Here is a 6,605-nt window from a genome sequence, read left to right as displayed (position 1 = left end):
TTCTACTTTTTAGTGCCAAAAGAAGAAAACACAGACTTATTTTCAAAGGTAGAACCTCTGTAGAACTTCTTAGACGATGAAGCAATATTTGCCTTACCCTTCTGTTCCTTGGTTTTCATCAAGGATTGGAATGTCTGTGGCTCATTAAGTAAGTTGGTCAGGTTGTAGTCAATACTGTTCATAACAACGTTGCTATGGAACTATAAAAAATTTCATGTAAAGATTCCAAGATGAAGCTAACCTAATTGGCTTCATCGTTGACTGACCCATTCATCTCCGCACGCTGAAAAAGACCATCATGTTGAGAACATGTTCTCTAACAGATGCCTCCTCTTGCATATGAGCATTGAAAATGTTTTTCAAAGTATCGTGCCTAAGTTGTGCTGACGGTTGTCCAAACATCGCCCGTAAAGACTCCATGATCTCACAAACAGTGATCATTGTCTCATGCTTCTTGGCTAAGACTTCAGAAAGGCTTGCCAAGATGTATGCTCGAGCCTTTTCATTTGCCTGTATCCAATACTCGTATGCTTCTCGAACGTTTCGAAGAGCATTTTAAGCAGGAACAGGAGAACAATCCTCCATAAGGACAAATATCAGGTCAACAATGATTAAAATCGTGTTGATTGTGTTTTTCCATATAGTGTAATTTTCACCGGTAAGTATGTCGGTGCGAGTAAATTTAACGTTGCGGAAGTTATCATGAAAAAATTACTGAAACATACAATTTATTTTAATTAGTATTCAAGCATTACCCATTTGGAAAAACTAATCAAATTTAGCAAAATAATACAATGCACCCTATGTGATATCTATTTTGCAATGATATTTTATTGAGGCAGCATAAAAGCCACCGTGGGGTGATCAGGTACCCTTTCACTGAAATGAGACCATCTCAACCAATATACAGAACAACTTCTGTTACAGTAAATATCAGTCATCATTGTTTGGTTCAGAAACTGTTAATTTGCTTAACATTTTCTTGTAAATGTAACCCCTCATTTTAGATTCTAGAGTTCTGCTCCAATGAGCCAACTGTAGGAAAAAACCAATTAGGACAAAAACTAAAGCAATCATATCCATTTCTGGAGTTTGAATAAAAAGTCATGCAAATGCCATCTGTAAGAGGACACAAGCAAAGGTACCTCGAGGTCAAGTATAGATCTCACGGTGTGAATTTAGAAGAGATATGTGAAAAAGAAAAAAACGAAGTATCATATACACCATTTTCCTCCCACTAAGTGTTTTACCTAGGGTTAATTTTACTTAAAAAAATACGACTACTTATTTTACTATGTGATTATTTAAATTTATCTAAAAGTAACACTTATTTATCTAAAAGTAACACTTACTTTGGATAGTTAAACAATTTTTATTAATGTTCATTAAACTCTTTAATAAACCTTAATCAACAATTGCATGCTTGTAGCAAATCTATCTAATTCACCTTTTCATGTCAGTTTTCAAGTAGGGTGTTCCCTTTCCGTCAACTTGAATTGACTTTGAGCAATGTTCTCTCAAGAAACAAACTCACACAGTCGAAGGAACATTCTAGTAAGAAAGAGAAAAATGAAAAATGAAAAATGAACAAAGTAAGAGGTTTTTTTTATAAATAACTAGGAAAAAAATCTTTTTTTATTGATTAATTGTTCTTAAAATATATAATTACTGTTTCGTAAAAAATACCCATAAGATGTGAAACAGTCCGCAATCTGTCAACATGGTATATACAAGTTTTCATTTGCAATTCTGACTGTTAATAAACCACCTCCACTAAAGTCTTAAATTGAAACACAAAAGAAAAACGCCATAAATTATCTAACCTCACCAATAACATTGAACCCTACAAATATGTGGTTTTTGTGGCTTGCAACAATAACTAATTCATACAGATATTGGAAGTAATCGCATAAGATGTCTGGAATTGACCAAGAAGAGTACTAAAGCTTTGAAACATTAGCAACAATAGCCAAAAGGTGTGGTTTAATAGTAATCGACAAACCATAAACAACTTACCAACCCAAGTAACTAATACTTATGAAAGCGAAGAGAAGAAACTACTACTCACCACCCCATGTTTGTGTGCAAAAGTATTAGCATTAGAATCATCAGTCTTAGGACTAAGCCATCCCTTTGAGTGTGAATCATTGGGAAGTTGATTCATCAACCAAATCTTTGAAAGAAATAAGTTTAAAATACGGCTAAGTTTAATACCAAAACAATCCAATCCAAATTTAGAACAAATAAGAGATATTCAAATGCAAGATCATTAATCAATGACATAAAGCCATTACAGAGTTAGAAGTCTGTAATCAATTGCCTATAGTCAATAACACATATCTATTGCCCATAATCAAGTCTGTAGATATACTAAATTTTTTTATATCAAAATCATCTAATTATTTCAAATCATGTAATAGGAAGGTTCATAACAACATGAATCAAGAAAATCATTTTTGCTTAATATCAGCAAACTGCCAGGTTTTCCAAGAGTTTAACAATCAAATTGCCATTTCAGGGAGTCAACTTTTCCATACCAGACTTTCAAGGAACTATGAAATGGAAAAATTTTCTTGTTGAGAGCAGCACAAAAACTAAAACATTTGTAATTGATGAGAAGAATTTCTTATCATCGAAGTGATTGAGTTCTTACTCAATGTTTCTCTTCTTTGCATACACTCTCTATAGGGGACACGAGACATAGAATCATAGGTCTCCACGACAGAATAATGCATAACCTATGGTGGGATCTTACTATATGACATACATTATGACATATAATTATATAAATTAAATCATACATCGCATGCATATTTTGAATAATTATTGGATCGGGATTAGACTCTTAAACAATTAATTAAATCAATATAACACTTATATTAATTTAATTAATTAAAAAAATCTAACTATTACAAATTAATAGCTTAACCAAACAAGCAAACCGGACCTTGAACCCCACGAATCAGACCGCACAGCACTCGGGCCACCCTCAAACCGCTCGAACCAAGTGAAACGGACACGAACCAGTCGAGCCACAAACCAAACCACTTGCGAACTAATTCATTCTTTCCGTCTTAGAGCGTTGCAAAGCTATGACCTACTGTTGCAATGCCAGGGAAAGAACATTCCATTCCACACTTCATAGTGTTGCAATGCTAAGGCACACTGTTGCAATGCTACTGTACAAATTCCTTCGATTTTCCTCCAATTTTGGCCTCGTTTTCTCCATAAATCCATAGAAAAACGACTCAAGACTTTCAAAATACAGACTCGGTTGTAAATTATGCCAAAAAACATAGGGACCTTACAAACCAAATTATAAAATAAAAACTATAAATTTATGATCCAATCTCGAAATTATCCAATAATTGCAAACCAAAAAACATTCCATTCATCACATGAACCAATTTATAGAATGCAACCCTCCATAAAATTGTAAAAGCATTCTAAAAAATTTTAAAAATTGGGACCAAAACCAATACCAATTGAAGAAACTTTGAAATTCTATTGCGGATGCAAGGATCAGCTCAATTTCTGTTTTCACATAACAAAAATTTTATAGAACAAAAATTATGCAAAAAACTCAATTTTACAGCATGCTACGAAGAGGGAATAATAGGGATAAAGGGTTAGGAAAAAACTTACCCTTGAAGAAACCAATTTCTTCACAAAATCCCTCCGTAATCTGTCACGAACAAAAAGAATCACGAACACCCCATGATGACACCACCAAGCGGAGCCTTCTGTATTCTCTTATGGGTAGAGAATCCTCTGGAGTGTGTGGACTCTGAGTTTTGGGTGAGGGAGAGAAAAAAATTTAGAGAGAAAGAGTTTTTTATGATAATTCGTGGAATCCAGAGAGCGTAAAAGAAAAAAAAAACTTTCTGTAAATCTTCGATAAAAAAGATGATGGTCACCCAAAAATCACGCACCACACGATTAAATCAAGAGAGAATTAAGGAGAGGAGAGTTATTTCCCTCACTTTAATTTTAAAATTAAAATTAAATTTAAAATTAATTTTAATTTAAATAAACATTATAATAACATATAATAACTAATTATTTTTATATATATATATATATATATATATATAATTTATAATTATATGTTATATCATATATAACACATAACCTATAGTTTTTATATTGTATCAAATACAATATAACCTATATTTTTAAATTCTCTCATTAATGCATGGTATTTAATATAAATCACATTTATACTAAATATAATTATATGAATCTCATCCATATAATTAGTATTTGAATCATATTCAAATATTTTTTTTACCTCTCAAATAAACTTTATATTATAATGTATCAAATACATTATACTAATTATATCATATATAATTAACTCCCTCAATTAATTTGAACAATTCAAATTAATCCAAAATTGATTCTCATTAATCCCTATTGAGCTACAAAGGGACCTTATGGACCGAAGTTTCAATGGTATTTGAATAATTAATTAAACTCCTTTAATTAAATTATTCAGCATCCCTTAACTGTCGGTCACTCCACTAAAGATCGAACTCTCCATTCATTGGATATAACTAGTCAACAATGTGATGACCCTTCATAAATTGCTTGTAAATACAGTTGGGCCAAAATTATCATTTTGCCCCTGTAGTTACATCTAACTCCTTAAATTCTATTGATCCCTCTAGTGAACAATAAGTCATAGTACAACTAAGAAGGTGTGGTGCCACATTGTTCAAGCTTTAGAATCAATCCCTAAGAGAGAAATTTATCTACCTACCCAAACGTTAGGGAAATAGTGAATTCTGTCTTGTGTAACTATGTTCCCAGTTCCCCATTCAGATGAATCCCCAAAATAGTAGGCTTATTGAGTCAGCAATCTGGCCAATTCCACCTATACAAGTCAAAGGACCGCCTTCATGGGTAGAAGTTCACAACTCACTCAGGATTCAAGTCATGTCACTATGGTCATCTTGGTAAAATGTAAGTCTCTATTATTAACAGAGTTATATAATAAGACTAGTCATTTCATGGTCCAGGCTTATACAAACTCCTTTGTATAGAGGCTTATACAAACTCCTTTGTATAGAGGCTTATACAAACTCCTTTGTATAGAGGCTTATACAAACTCCTTTGTATAGAACACCCTCACTTACATGTCTCTACATGAATGATCAAGATCAGATCATTTGTAGCACTTTACAACAATTGTAAAGTATTACAAAGTGGGTCGTATTCAAAGTGTCTTCAAGATAAGGTACCCAATCTTATCCATCTATTACAAACCATTTAGGTTATCACTTAAACATGATCCACCTGTATGTCTCTACATACATTACATGTTGAAGCTATAGAATATAACATTGGATGTTAGTTTATTAGTTTTTGGGTTAATGCTACTAAATATTAAATAAAACATCTCATATTTTATTAAATAAATAAAATGTTTGTACAATTACAAACTACAGGACCCACGAGATTTAGGTCATCAACCCCAACACATACATGTTCAAAAGAAGATAAGGAATAACAAAAATCGAGAACATAGTGGTTCACTACAAAAGAATGAATAACCTGGAAGGCAAAAGAGAACCCATACATGTCGTATCTCGCAATCTTCCCAAGTTCGCCACGTTTAATTGCATAGGACAATGCTTTCTTGAGACTACTGATCGTCTTCTTGAAAATGATTCCACTCCAGTCATAATTATAGAAGACCTCCCAATTGTCCACGATCCCTAAGAGACTAAGGTCAAATTTTATTTCTTCTCCCTCCCCATCATCACCAACTCAATGAAGTATGTAAATGAAACCTTCACTTCATTTTCATCACTCCTAAAGTCTAAGGCTAGAAACTGATCTTCCGCGTCATTCTGCTTCCTTTTCTACAGATTATCAAAGTACAAGATTTCTAAGCCTAATGGGGTTCGGCAACCTAAATTTGTTCCTCGTTCGTACTCTAAACCCAGTGATGAGGACAAACTCATCCTTACCAAAAAACACTCTATTCCCAAAATGATTAAAAACAAATGACATCTAGTCTATCATCTACAATCTCCCTAAGAAGCAAAATGTGTATTAGCTAGCCATTAAGGGAGAGATTACAATCTAGAATGATTCCAAAAATAGTTTGCCTAAACATATCTACCTAGATCCTACTTGACTTCCTAAAGATGACATCACGAGTGTGAACTAGATGGCAACAAGAGGTTAAAAAACTCTTAAAGTGGTCTTCACACAAGATCCTCGACTCTATATTAAATACCTACATATATATCAAATAATATAGGATACATACTTATAGGAACATGGAAAGGCATTTATAACCTAAGCCAAATGACATGACTTGGAAATTTGAGCATTTTGTCATTTTTCGCAGAAGATCATGGTCGATTCCTTCTGGAAAAAATGATAGAAAGCTAAAATTTCATGGAGAGTTCGAACTTTTCAGGAAAATTGAGCATTTTGTCATTTTTTCGGGAAAAACATGGTCGCTTCATTTTGGGAAAAATAACATAAAGCTAAAATTTCTTGGAGAGTTCGAATTTTTCAAGAAATTTGAGGATTCTGTCATTTTTCCTCGAAGATCATGGTCGATTCCTTCTAGAAAAATGACAAACTGT

The sequence above is a fragment of the Benincasa hispida genome, chromosome 3 (genome assembly GCF_009727055.1).
Source record: "Benincasa hispida cultivar B227 chromosome 3, ASM972705v1, whole genome shotgun sequence".
Taxonomy (NCBI): domain Eukaryota; kingdom Viridiplantae; phylum Streptophyta; class Magnoliopsida; order Cucurbitales; family Cucurbitaceae; genus Benincasa; species Benincasa hispida.
This window is presented reverse-complemented; position numbering follows the sequence as displayed.